Below are 15075 nucleotides of genomic sequence, written 5' to 3' on the forward strand. Positions count from 1 at the left end.
TAATTTAGTCAATTAATATAGATTTAATAAAGGAAAATTGCATTTTTTAGGGATCATAGATTCTATTAATTTTAAAAATCTGATTGTACGAATTATAGTTCTTTTAATTCGGACATTCTGACAGAATATGTTTATGAGTATATTCAAAAATAAAAATATTCTTGAACCATAAATAATAAAAATATTCTTGAACCTACTTGTTCATCATGACTTTAAAAACTTCTTGTAGAATAACAAATTCTTGAACAATCAATTGACGAATAAAAACAAAAAATACATTATTTCTTATAGAATACGGGTAACAATTGTTAAGAATTGTTAACAATTGACGAATAAAAAACAAAAAATACATTATTTCTTATAGAATAAAAACAAAAAATACATTATTTCTTATAGAATACATTCTAAAAAAATAATGTTGCTTAGAATCACTTTCAATTTTGTGGTCCGTTCTTCAAGCATCAACTTCTGTGAAAATATCCATACTCCATTCCAACAGAATTGGAATTCATGATTCCATTTCAATAGAATTGGAACCATTGTAAATTGTGATTGATACTTTTGCATATAATATCTACATCAACAGAAGTCATTAAAACCTGCGAGAAAATGCAACTTGGTATTAGTTATATTTCATTTGTATAATTATAATAACACTGATGGAATGATAAAATTGCACCCAAAAAGTGGCCATAACTACAAATCCCAAGCATTTTATCCAACATGTGTGTGTATCTAGAGAATAGCAATGAACAACATTTTTATCCATTATAGCAATGGACTTACCTTTTTTACCCATAATAGCAATGTACTTGAATCCTACAGAAAAGAAATTTTCCATGGGTGTTCATCCTAGAAATCTAAGAATTCAAGTGTAAAAAATACAAAACTATATCCAGTTATATGATTCTGATATCAACTTTGATCCCATGACAGTTTCGCACTTCAAAACAGTACGTACTCATCAGAAGATAGCTTCATACAACGAAAGGGGTAATTCAAAATACTATGAAGCAAACATAATCCCACTGTTGAAGGCGAATTAATTGAAGAAAAAACCTAACCATACCATCGTCATTATCATAGGATTTGATTACAAATTATGCATACCTAAAGGGCATATTACTTAGGGCAAAATAAGCAAAAACCCCGCCAATCAAGAATTGATTCGAATTATTACATGATAATGGAAGATATCGTCAGTACAAAGTGAACCAGCGATCTCATCAGCTACAGTCAAGCACGATATAACCCAATCACCATATTCGCCATCCACAGTGTCATACTCCAAGGTACTGCCATAGTCGTACCTATTGTTCCCATCGACCAGAGCGCCATCCACACCTTCTCTGTTGTTCCCATTGACCACATCGACATGCGAAGCCAACCGACGAACCTTCGTTGCTCCGGCCATTGCTGTTCGCGTCGTCGCTCATCGTCGCTGCTACTGCTGCTACCGATTTGGTGATGGCATCTTCAACGGCGGGAGTGGGGTTCTTCAGTGTCTTCTTCATCGTCGCCGGGAAATTAGGTCAGTAGCCGATTGGATGGTCGGCGTGAAGGAGTCTTCAACCGGTGATGAAGATTGATCCTACACCGGTGATGAAGATTGATCAGATCAGTCGAGTCGTAGGCCGTATATAAAAGGGGGGAATTAGGTTAAAATCAACCAAAATTATAAGGAGTGTTTGTGGAAGTTATTTCTCAAATTACCTAGTTACCCTTATTGATTTATTTAATTATTGTTTTTCTATTAATTTTTTATTGGTCCACAATCATGCATACAATAATACAATACTTAGTTAGAATACCTGAACCTATCTCTCTCTCTCTCTCTATATATATATATATATATATATATATATATATATATATATATATATATATATATATATATATATATATATATATCCTTTAGAAGAATAGCCCCACTCCAAAACACCTTATTTGTCAAGAGTCCCGAATCTTTTGATGCAACAAATGCCTGACTGAATGAGGGAACTTGGGACTAATCTTTTGAGGCTTGTAAGAAACATTAAATTCAGGTATCTCCACATCAGAATCTTCCACAGTGCCAGGCTAGCAAACCATCCTACACATTTATAATTTATTTCATCATCATCAATATAAACTATAAAGCCACCTACCCAGCCAGTAATCAATCTGGTAAACACATAGTAATAACACGCACCAGCATACGGATAAACATTGTCTTCCCTGTTCCATTTTCACCAAGCATTACTATGATCTCAGAGTCTATGAATTCACCCTCAACCACCTGCTCCAAGTCCAACTCTTAAGCATGCCTGAAAACCATCACAAAAACATTAAATATTTAATTAATCTAAACATCTCCTTCTAAATTCAACTATTTAAAACGAAAAAACTACCAATTAAAATGATTTCAAATCAGATGTATGGGAAAATATGAATAAAAAAAGGTTTGGTCTCCATTTTCTTCCACTTCTAGTCCCTACTGGGTGAACTTTCTTCCACCCCTTGTTCACCCTTATGAAGAAAATGACTTATGTATTCATTTGACTTTTGAAATTGATTATGAGATGTTGAATAATTAGAATAAGATACTCGGTTGTAAAGAAAGGTTTTGCAAGAGAGGAATGCAACAAATAGCATTGTACTTTCATGTACATTCTATCACTTCCAGTCACATACATACTGCCCAAAACCTTAATTCTATATAATCACAATTCAAAATGAAGAAAAAAACAACAATAAAGTGTGATTATTACCATTACCATGTCGCCATCAAACAAATGATATATGTAAAAAAAATCAGATAGTTATTTCACCAAAATTTCTTCAGACGGAACCTTTTAGGAGAAGTATCCCTACCTAACAGTAAATAAAATGGCAATGGCCCACATTATCACAAATGTATAAACTGATGCAATATGAAACATACCAATATCTCAGGTTTCTACAAATGCAGATGATGGAGCATTGTATAAGAATTCACAATTTGGTTCATCAGGAGGATTATTTTGGTAATTTTCAGCTTGTATGATCTCCTTGAGATGTTACCTATGCTTCCGTCTAGCTTGGCCTTTTGGGTACATCTCGTACATCTGAATCTTTTTAAAACTTAGGTGTGCATGTAATACCATCTCTGATTCTATCACCTCTTAGTCCATCTTAGAAGACAAAAGAGCACAAAAAAGAAACTCTCTTAATATATGATTGATTCAACTGTTATCAAGTAATTTCATTTAAAAGAAATATGCCAAAAACCATAAGCCAGGGATACTAAACAACCCTAATTTTAGATATAACAATCAAATCCTAATTTCAGATGGAATAGACGCAAAGGAAGTCATAGAGCCAACCTAAAATTTAGCATTAGTTAAAACATGGTCTAGCCATAGGAAACAACCTAAAGCCTTCTATAGAACATGATGTAGCTATAGGAAACAACCCAAAGTCTTATATGATTGCTGAGAACTTTAAACTATAATGAATAAAGCAGCAACAATAAGCACCAGGAAACCTAAAATCTAGTCACTTCGCTCAGGCATTTTATCAAACAGGTCGTGTGCCTTTCCTGCAATCATTCTTTAAGCGGAAATTACAAATGCAAAATCAGTTATAATCAAATCCCCAAAAACCGATCACAAAGGTTTACAATGTACATGAAATTAGAAAAAAAGGAAGTCAAATTCAATTACGATGAAGAGTGAAGACCAATACAAAGAATCGGTACAAAATCCCAAATTATGATTACTGATCAAGCAAATATATAAAAATCCACAATACAGAAGAGGTAAAACTAAACTAAAAATTAATTTAATAAGAGCCTATGATACTTAAAATTAAGAACAAATACTATTAAGAACAAAAGTATTGGATCAACGTTACAATGAGAAAATCATTCATGTTTGATGGCAATGAGAGTAAAGTGATTTACAGGTTCTTGGAAAGAAATGGAGAGCTAAAGAGAGAAAACGGGGTCAAGCATCATCAAATTGGTTATGTAAATATCAAATTCATATGCACTTTATGTAACTTAACAGACATAATACCTTGATTTTTTTGGTCAACGATTAGAAATGAAGACGGATTCACAGGAATGCTTTTCTACAGGGGAATTTCTAGTGTGTGTGGTGATTCTTGGTGACTAAACACCTGGATAAAGTGTGATGTAGAGGAGGAGGTACATACGTCGTCATAAGAGGCGATTACTGTTAGTTTCTTGTTTGATTCTTTATGCAGACAACAAAATTTCACATTGTGTGATGAATAATTACCTTGTCCCAAGGTCTTCTAGCATCAGAAAGGGCCTTCGTATGGATTTTGTGTGGCTATTTGGCGCTGCTGTCGAGTACCATTCCGTTATTGAGTTTGCCTATACTGTGGATTGTTTGTTGGTGTTTTGTTATCATCAATATTATTTAAGTGTAATGGGATTACTTTGTTGACCAAAAGTGATCTTGATAAATATTAAACAAGTAAGGAAGGTGTGGAGTACACACTTGTTTAAGCTTAATCAAGTTTCAAAGTACACTGTCATTTAGGGGCGAAGCCCCTAAACGAACGGGGGTCCGGGGGCAGCGCCCCTGGGAGCGGGGTCCAAGGGGCAGAGCCCCTGGCTGGGGTCGAGCTGCCATGTCAGCGCGGGAATTTTTTTTAGGGTATGTTACTATATTAAAAATGCATCAGAAAATCGGATTGTCAGAGAATTGACCATTGTTTGACCCTTATCCAAACTTTCGTTTTTTATGTCAGTTTTTATAGTTTTATGACAGTTTGAAACTGTCATATGACAGTTTTCAGACAAAGATCATAAAGTCGTTTTTGGTCTCATTTTTCTGGTACATACGAAACTACCATCAAAACATTCTAAGTTCTTGTCCATCTGAGTCTTATCCGATTAAAGAATATTGGGAGTACCACCCAAATGCTTTAATCTGAAAGTGTTTAACACAATTCTCAGAAATCCAAGCCTTTCTATACCCCAATTCTAACAAAGATTAAAGCATTCTGTGATAATGGCAGTGTTGATTCTGTGAAGGATATGACAAGCAAGTTTGACAAATTGAACAAGTTTGAAGGACAAGATTTTCGTAGATGGAAGAAGAAGATGCACTTTCTACTTACCACTCTGAAAGTGGTGTATGTTCTGAGTACACCCATGCCAGTCTTACCAGAATCTGTTGAAGATGAACCTTTGGAGGCAACAAAAAAGAGATCAAAGTGGGAAAATGATGATTACATATGTCGTGGTCATATTCTCAATGGTATGTCTGACTCTCTTTTTGATATCTATCAAAAGTTCGAATCTGCAAAAGAACTGTGGGATTCTCTTGAATCCAAGTACATGGCTGAAGATGCTTCTAGCAAGAAGTTTCTTCTCAGTAACTTTATGGGTTACAAGATGGTTGACTCTAGGCCTGTTATGGAACAATTCCATGAAATGTTAAGGATTTTGGGACAGTTTGCTCAGCACAATCTGAAAATGGATGAAGCCATTTCTGTGGTTGTGATCATTGACAAACTGCCCCCTTCCTGGAAGGATTTTAAACATAATCTGAAACATACCAAAGAGGAATTGACTCTGACTCAACTTGGAAGCCATTTAAGGATTGAAGAGTCCATAAGGACTCAAGAACTTGATAACAATCCTAAAGGCAAGAGCCAAGTTGGTTCCTCTTCTGTGAACATGGTGGAAGGAGAAAGTTCAAAGAATCTCAAGAAGTCTAATGGAAAAAGGAAGTTTACGGGAAAGGATGACAAATCTTCAAACAAGAAGGCTAAGTTGGTTTGTTGGAATTGTAACAAACCGGGTCATTTCAAGAAAGATTGTTGTCTTCGCAAAGTGAACAAGGATGGTGCTGGACCAAGTGGATCCAAGGATCCAGAAAAGCAACTAGGTCAGATCTCTGTTTTCATGCAGAATTCTAAATATATTCAGAATTATATTTCTATGATTTCTGAAGCATTTTATGTGCAGGATGATAATGTTGCATGGTGGGTTGATTCGGGAGCAACAAGTCATGTTTGCAAAGATCTATATTGGTTCAAGGACTTTCAACCAATTGCAGATGGATCTGTTGTGAAGATGGGAAATGTTGCAACTGAACCACTCAAGGGCATAGGATCTGTTTTACTTACTTTTACTTCTGGGAAATGTTTGTGTTTGAACAATGTATATATGTTCCAGGGATTCGTAAGAATCTCATGTCTGAAATTGTATTAAATAATTGTGGTTACAAACAAGTGTTAGAAAGTGACAAGTATATCTTGTCAAGACATGGTTCTTTTATGGGATTTGGCTATGTATGTAATGGAATGATAAGGCTTAATATTAATTATCCTTCTAGTGATAATTTTGTTTGCATGGCTTCTAGTAGTAGTAGCAATAATTTTCATAAATCTGAATTATGGCATGCTAGACTAGGACACATTCATTACAAGAGATTAAAAGACATGTCTAAAATGAGTTTAATTCCTGCTTTTGATATGCAAAATAATGAAAAATGTAAAACATGCATGCTAACTAAAATCACTAGACAACCTTTGGAAACAAGAAGTATGTGATTTATGTGATTTCCATGCAACACCTTCCTGTGGAAACAAGAAGTATGTTGTTACTTTTATTGATCATGCATCTAGATATTGTTATATCTATTTGCTACATTCTAAGGATGAAGCACTTAATAATTTAAAATTTATAAACAACAAGTTAAGCTTCATAAAACTGAATTAATAAAAGTATTGCGTACCGATAGAGGTGGTGAGTATTATGATCCAGTTTATTTTGAATCAACTGGAATAATACATCAAACCACAGCTCCATATACACCACAACAAAATGGTGTAGCTGAAAGGAAGAATAGGACTTTGAAAGAAATGGTTAATTCCATATTGTCATATTCTGGTTTAAGTGAAGGGTTTTGGGGTGAGGCAATGTTAACTGCATGTTACATATTGAATAGAACTCCAAATAAAAGGAGTAAGAATACTCCTTATGAACTTTGGTGTAAAAAGGTACCAAATTTGAGTTGTCTCAAAGTTTGGGGTTGTAGAGCAGTTGTAAGGCTCACTGAACCCAAAAGGAAAACATTGGGTGAGAGAGGTATATATTGTATCTTTATTGGATATGCTGAGTATTCCAAAGCATATAGATTCTATGTTTTAGAATCTAATGATTCTATGTCTGTAAACACAGTGATAGAGTCAAGAGATGCTATCTTTGATGAAGAAAGATTTACATCTATACCTAGACCAAGGGACATGATTCATCAATCTTCCAACAAGAGTACTACTCAAACTGAAACACAAATGAGAAAGGCGACGTACCGTCATTTTCCTCTTCTCCCGGAAAATGTGGAAAATTATTTTAAAACTAAGGAAGAACCCCGCTTTGCGGGGCTGGAAACGCCAAAGAATTGGAAATAACAGAAAGATTTTATTGTCTTTCTGAGTTACAAATGTTAACCATTTTATTGCCCAAATGACCATAATCAAAAGTTTTAGCAAAATACTTTTGTTCCCTTCACCTTGACATCTATTGACAATTCTCACCGATGGATCAAAATCTACCCAATAAAAACAGTTTGCAGGTGCAATATGGACCTAAAACTGTAAAAATTAAATTTTATTAATATAATAACAGTGTACGGGGGCAATATGGTCCTAAAATTGTAAAAATTGAATTTTATTAATATAATAACAGTGTGCAGGGGTAATATGGTCCTAAAACTGTAACAAATCAATTTTATTTATATAAAAGGTGTATAGGGGCAATATGGTCCAAAAAATGCAAACATTTACTTTTTTAATGTTAAAACAGTGTGCAGGGGCAATTTTGGTTGTCTATTATTTTATAGCAATTCACTAACTATTTTAAGTTACCAACCGTATGTTACATGAGTTATAACCTAATTTTAAATAGAAAACATATACATGTTTATAACAAACTTTAAAACAGGTCTTCTTACTTCTATTATTAAAAATTATATAATCACTTTTAAAATACACATATAAACATCGCTTTAGAAGGAAAAAGAAAATACATACAGTTGTGAGATAATAATAAAAAGAAAAAAAAAGAAAGGGGAGTAAATTGTAAGGAGGAGCATAGCAACAAAGGACTCCCTCTTGAATAATCTCATTTGGGACTTCAGTCTCACCAAACATACAGTACCATTTGTTTTTGGATGTATAACTATCACATGTGAATTTCCCAATGATGAGCACCTATGTATTAATTAATTAAATATTATAGTATTGATTTTTTTTCGTAAGTGATAATTGATATTCATTGCATCATGGAAAGAGATAAATAAAAAATTATTACCTTTGTTGACTCAGATGCAGATCCAAATTCAGGTGCTATATCACGAATATTAAATTTCTGCTCTTGTGAAATGATTAAACCAAAATTTGAGTCGAGGGCATTTCCGTCTATCATTGCCTACAAAATTTGTGTAAAAAAATATTGAGTAAAAAAATATTGAATTGGAAAAGTGACATGTTTGGTTCCCAAGTTTCAACTATTAATCTAAATAACGATGTGAAAACAATGGTTTTCTAAGTTTTTGAAGCTAATAATTGGTGTCTTTAAATACGTCATAACATCAAGAATCAAGATTAATGAATGTGGAAAAATGGGACTTTTTATGCTTACTTCCACTGTTTGAAGCTCCATTCCCATCATCCCTTGATGGTTAACATTTGATTCCAAAATCTCTATTCAAAATAATTATTGTGTTATTGTATGCATAAATGTGGGCCAATCAAATTTACTTATTTTAAGAAAATGATTAATATATATTATTGAATTAAATATAATTGAAAAATATCATCTTAATTAATTACAAGGGTAATTTAGTCAATTAATATAGATTTAATAAAGGAAAATTGCATTTTTTAGGGATCATAGATTCTATTAATTTTAAAAATCTGATTGTACGAATTATAGTTCTTTTAATTCGGACATTCTGACAGAATATGTTTATGAGTATATTCAAAAATAAAAATATTATTGAACCATAAATAATAAAAATATTCTTGAACCTACTTGTTCATCATGACTTTAAAAACTTCTTGTAGAATAACAAAAGGAAAACATTGGGTGACAGAGGTATATATTGTATCTTTATTGGATATGCTGAGTATTCCAAAGCATATAGATTCTATGTTTTAGAATCTAATGATTCTATGTCTGTAAACACAGTGATAGAGTCAAGAGATGCTATCTTTGATGAAGAAAGATTTACATCTATACCTAGACCAAGGGACATGATTCATCAATCTTCCAACAAGAGTACTACTCAAACTGAAGATGTTTCTGGTGGTGCAAGTTCTGTACTTTAACCTAGGAAAAGCACCAGAGCTAGAAAAGCTAAGTCTTTTGGATCTGATTTTTAACTTTATCTTGTTGAAGGAACAAGGAATGAGACTATATGTCAACATCAATATTGTTTTAATATTGAGGAGGATCCAAAGACTTTTAGTGAAACTATGGCTTTTATGGATGTTCATTTATGGAAAGAAGCAATTCAGGATGAAATTGATTCTATCATGAATAAGAATACTTGGGTATTGTCTGATTTACCTCCTGGTTGCAAGGCATTAGGATGTAAATGGATCCTCAAAAGAAAAATGAAGGTGGATGACACAATTGAAAAGTATAAAGCCAGATTGGTTATCCAAGGCTTTAGACAAAAGGAAGGCATTGATTTCTTTGATACTTATGCTCCTGTTGCCAGAATTTCCACTATTAGATTACTATTAGCTCTTGCAGCTATACATAATCTTGTGATTCACCAAATGGATGTGAAAACTGCATTCTTGAATGGTGACTTGGATGAGGAAATATACATGAAACAACCTGAAGGGTTTGTGATGCCTGGAAACGAACACAAAGTGTGCAAGTTGAAGAAATCATTATATGGTTTGAAACAAGCACCAAAACAATGGCATCAAAAGTTTGATGATGTTGTCTTGTCTAATGGTTTTTCATTAAACCAAGCTGACAAGTGTGTATATAGCAAATTTGATACTTCTGGTAAAGGAGTCATGATTTGTTTATATGTGGATGATATGTTGATTTTTGGTACTGATTTAGAAGAAGTTGATAAAACCAAGAAATTCTTATCATCTAGTTTTGAAATGAAAGACCAGGGGAGGCTGAGGTAATTCTTGGTATAAGAATGAAACAAGGAAACAATGGGATTTCAATTTCCCAATCTCATTACAATGAGAAGATATTGAAAAAGTTTAACTTTGAGAATTGTTCTCCAGTTAGCACTCCTATAGATTCTAGTCTCAAGCTTCTACCTAATAAAGGATCTCCAGTGTCTCAACTTGAATATTCTAGGGCTATTGGCTGTCTAATGTATGCCATGATTAGTACTAGGCCTGATATAGCATATGTTGTGGGAAGGCTTAGTAGATATACTAGTAATCCTAGTACACATCATTGGCAAGCTGTGAGTAGAGTATTTAAGTACTTAAAAGGGACCATGAATTATGGTTTAACTTATAGTGGATATCTGTCACACCCCCAAACCAGAACGGCGGAAACGTTCGGGGGCGGAGGACGTCATGCTCAGTATCATAACCATAGTGAAGAAAGTAAAACACAACCATCATAGATATAATTTAAAAGGTTACATTGTTTCAAAATAATACATGTTTTCCAAATAAATTACATAGGATGATATAATGTAGCAAAAGAATCCACGCCTTAGCGTCTTAACTTCAGAAATCTTGTAGTTACATGTATTACTGATTTCCTGAGAATACAAGTTGTTTTGAAAGAGTATCAGCATAAAGCTGGTGAGTTCATAAGTATTTTATGTAAAATGAATGTTGATTCCTTAACGTTTGTTACAAGTTTGTTTCCATAAAATCCAATATTTGCTAAAGGGTTTGTTGTAGTCTTAAATCGAAACAAGACTTAGTATGTGTAAGTAAATCGTCATACTTATGTGTGTGTTTTATATTTAAATAAAACTCCTTTGTATAAAGCCTTAGAATTTTCGTAAATTGTATGTTTGTTAATATTCCATGCGAGATGTTATAATCATACTAAGACTAGATGGCCTCGTATGCGACGTTCTTCAGGCGTCGGAATGTTATGACACTTGTCACCCCAGACCTGCCGGTCTAGCTGTTGCAAGTAGCTCAGGTGCGGGTTTGTCGGACCCAATATAGATCTATACACAACTATCACGTTCTCCCTCCAGGAGATTCTGATTATAACTAAAGGACTTTTCTGTGGTACCTAGAGTACCCCGAAGGAGAATGTCTCACAAATATTCATTAACGAGTTCACATAGCATGTAGTACAAGTTTCGTTTCGTAAATCGAAAGTGTTACCGCTTTCTTTGTTAAATGAAGTGTTCAAAACTATACATATTATAGTTTATTAAAAGTGTTATATGATGGTATGAAACCTTGTTATGCATGTATATGTATTTCAAATAAATGAAATTTAAAAATACTAAGTGTAAATCTTACACACCTTGCTCAACATGTTACAAGGTGTAAATAACTCTTAAATATGTATTTGACAGTTTTACCCTTAACTGTCACTGTTTTTGAGTAATTTTAGAAAAATCATCGTAAGTCGAAAACTAAATCCGTAAACTCTGAGTGTTTGGAAAAAGAGTCTACTGTATCCATAAATTTTCCCATAATTTTTGGTGATCTCAAATCAGTGTGAAAATGTTCATTTTCACAACTGGTCCGATTTTGTTGCTGTAGTGATAGGCAGTTTTGTAAAAATCACCATAAATTGTAGAAAAACCGTATGGAGATGTGCAAGTAGTCATTTTAAAGGTATAAACCTGAACTATTTGCATATTAAACAGTTTTGAAAAATATTAAGTTTAAGTTGGGTAAAACAGTCCGTGAACAGGTCACAACTTTTATGTTGTAATCTGTCAAGTTAAGTTTGGAATATGCTTTGGTGTTTTAACTTGTATTCCCCCCTGAAAACTGAAGAAAACTAGAAAATGTAGGGGTATGAACTCACCTTGAGTGATTTCTAAAGGAGTGGGAGGTTGAAGTCGAGGAGTATCAAGCCAAGAACACTTGATGAACACACGGATGCTCGGATGACCCTAAGAATGATTTTTGGTGTTAAGATATGAGTCGATGATCCAAGAGTGTTATGAAATTATGGAATAAAACTTGAGCTTAGATGAAATACTTACCAAAAAGTGCAGTAGCAACTCAAGAACAGTAGCACAATGTGGTGGGAAGTAGAGAGAAAAGAAGCTTTCTTGAGGTGGTATGAGAAGTGTGTGTGTGTATGTTTGAAATGAGCAAGTAAATCAAGAAATCCTCCAGGGATTTCTTTATATAGAAGGTTGCTGCAGCAATTTGTGAGTTTGAAGTGATGTGTGCCTTGGTTTGTGTGATGTGGATAAGGTGGCAAATGAGAGGGTGACACATGGAGGGCAAGTGGGCACACTTGACCCACTTCATGATCTAAGCTATTTTAAATTAATAAATCCTTGAAAAGTAATTAAAATAAGAGTTCTGGGGGTTAAAAATGATAAAAATATGAATTTGGTGAAAAAATCCCGTCAAAAACGGGCTTAGGAAGCGAAAGTGGTCGAAAACCGAACAATATGGACCGAACCTGCGAGGTTCGGCTCCAAAGAAGTGAGAACCGAGAGAAGGGAAAGAAGGAACCGAGAGAAGGAGGAGAAGACCGAAGGTCCGAAGGGAGGGTGCGAGGGTCTCGGATGGGGGGCCGAAGTTCGGTCCTTGCTGCTGGCTTCGGTCCGAGATGACTTCTGACAATTTCGCTTCTGACAATTTCGCTTCTGACATGTTCGGCTCCTAAGAGTTTCGGTTCCTAAGAGGGGTTTCGGTTCTAATTAGCTGTTTTTTGAGAAATCTTTCCGTTTTGCGTGATTTTTGACCAAGTTCAGGGTCGGGATGACCCGGATGACTATAAAAAGTTTGAGAGAGATTTTGGGAGAGATTTCACGTACTTGGAGAGATTTCACATACTTGGAGAGATTTGGGAGAGATTTCACATACTTGGAGAGATTTGGGAGAGATTTCACATACTTGGAGAGATTTGGGAGAGATTTCACATACTTGGAGAGATTTGGGAGAGATTTCACATACTTGGAGAGATTTGGGAGAGATTTAATCTTAGCCATTATTATCACATAATCTCGTAATGTAAGGTTCGTGAACCCCGTTATACTTCGTTTATGATTGTTTTAAGTCCCCGAAAGGGTCCTTAGTCGTGTTTTGATGCGTTTAACTCCCTTTTTAGGGTTTTTACATTGCTAACACATAGATTTTTCGAGACACTTGAATTCTTGACATACAATTGCACCTTTTTCTACATAGAATAACTTTTGACATTCAAGTACAAATTAAGTTTGACCGGTTTGACTTGTTGACCTTGACTTGAATTTGACGGTTGTCACATTATCCCCCCGTTAGAAGGAATTTCGTCCCGAAATTTGCATTTTGAGTGGGACTTCAAGGATTGGGGAATAGATTTGGGTACTTTTGTTTCATTTGGTCCTCACGTTCCCAAGTAAATTTGGGTCCTCGTTTGGCCTTCCACCGGACCTTTACGATGGGAATGCGGCTTTGTTTCGTTGATTTGACTTCTCGGTCCATGATTTCAACAGGTTCCTCTACAAAGTGGAGTTTCTCGTTGATCTCAATTTCTTCCAAAGGAATGACGAGGGTCTCATCAGACAAACATTTCTTCAGGTTGACACATGAAAGGTAGGATGGACGTGGTTGAGTTCCTGTGGTAATCGTAGCTTGTATGCCACCGGGCCAATCCTGGAGAGGATTTCGAATGGCCCGATATACCTTGGATTTAATTTCCCACGTTTCCCAAAACGTATTAACCCCTTCCAAGGTGATACTTTCAGAAGTACTCGATCTCCAACTTGGAACTCCAAAGGTTTTCGTCTCTTATCCGCGTAGCTCTTTTGTCGGTCTTGTGAAGCCTTCATTCTCTCTCGAATTTGGACGATCTTCTCGGTTGTTTCCCTTATGATCTCCGGACCAGTGAGTGCGCTGTTAGGGACTTGTCCTTTTTCTAATTACGTATCGCCCACCTCAGCCCAGCACAGGGGTGATCTGCACTTACGGCCATAGAGGGCTTCAAACGGAGCAACTTTGATGCTAGTGTGATAACTATTATTGTAGGAAAACTCAATAAGAGGTAAATGAGTATCCCACGCTTTACCAAAGTCTATCACACAAGCTCTTAGCATGTCCTCTAATGTTTGAATGGTTCTTTCACTCTGTCCGTCTGTTTGTGGGTGGTAGGTTGTGCTCATGTCCAGCCTAGTCCCCATAGCTTTCTGCAGTGACTGCCAGAATCGTGATGTGAATCTACTATCTCTGTCGGAGATAATGGATATCGGTACTCCGTGAAGGCGCACTATTTCTCTAATGTAGATCCTTGTCAGCTTCTCCATTTTGTCTGTCTCTTTTATTGGTAGGAAATGTGCGGATTTGGTTAATCTGTCGACGATTACCCCGATGGTGTCAAGTTCACCCGTGGTCTTAGGTAACTTGGTAATGAAATCCATCGTAATCCGCTCCCACTTCCACTCGGGTATCTCTGGTTGTTGAAGTAGTCCCGAGGGCTTTTGATATTCCACCTTAACCTTGGCGCAAGTCAGGCACTTGCCCACAAAGGTAGCTATTTCAGCTTTCATGTTCGGCCACCAATACATCTTCTTGAGGTCTAAGTACATCTTGTCTGAGCGGGGATGCACGGAGTAGCGAGTTTTATGAGCTTCGTTCAGGACAACATCCCTGAATCCACCAAATTTTGGTGTCCAGATCCGGTTCATGAGACAACGAACTCCATCATCTCTGACTTCAAGATTTTTGCCCATTCCTCTCAATGCTTCACCTGTCACGTTCTCTGGCTTCAAGGATACTTCCTGAGCTTCCTTGATTTGTGCGGACAGGTGTGAGTGGATGGTCATGGTTAATGCCTTTACTCGGCGGCCCGAGTACTCCTTTCTGCTTAAAGCGTCTGCAACCACGTTGGCCTTTCTGGCGTGGTAACGAATCTCACATTCGTAATCGTTTAGCAATTCCACC

The sequence above is a fragment of the Lactuca virosa genome, chromosome 4 (assembly GCF_052849685.1).
Source record: "Lactuca virosa cultivar CGN04683 chromosome 4, Lactuca_virosa_CGN04683_v6, whole genome shotgun sequence".
NCBI lineage: Eukaryota > Viridiplantae > Streptophyta > Magnoliopsida > Asterales > Asteraceae > Lactuca > Lactuca virosa.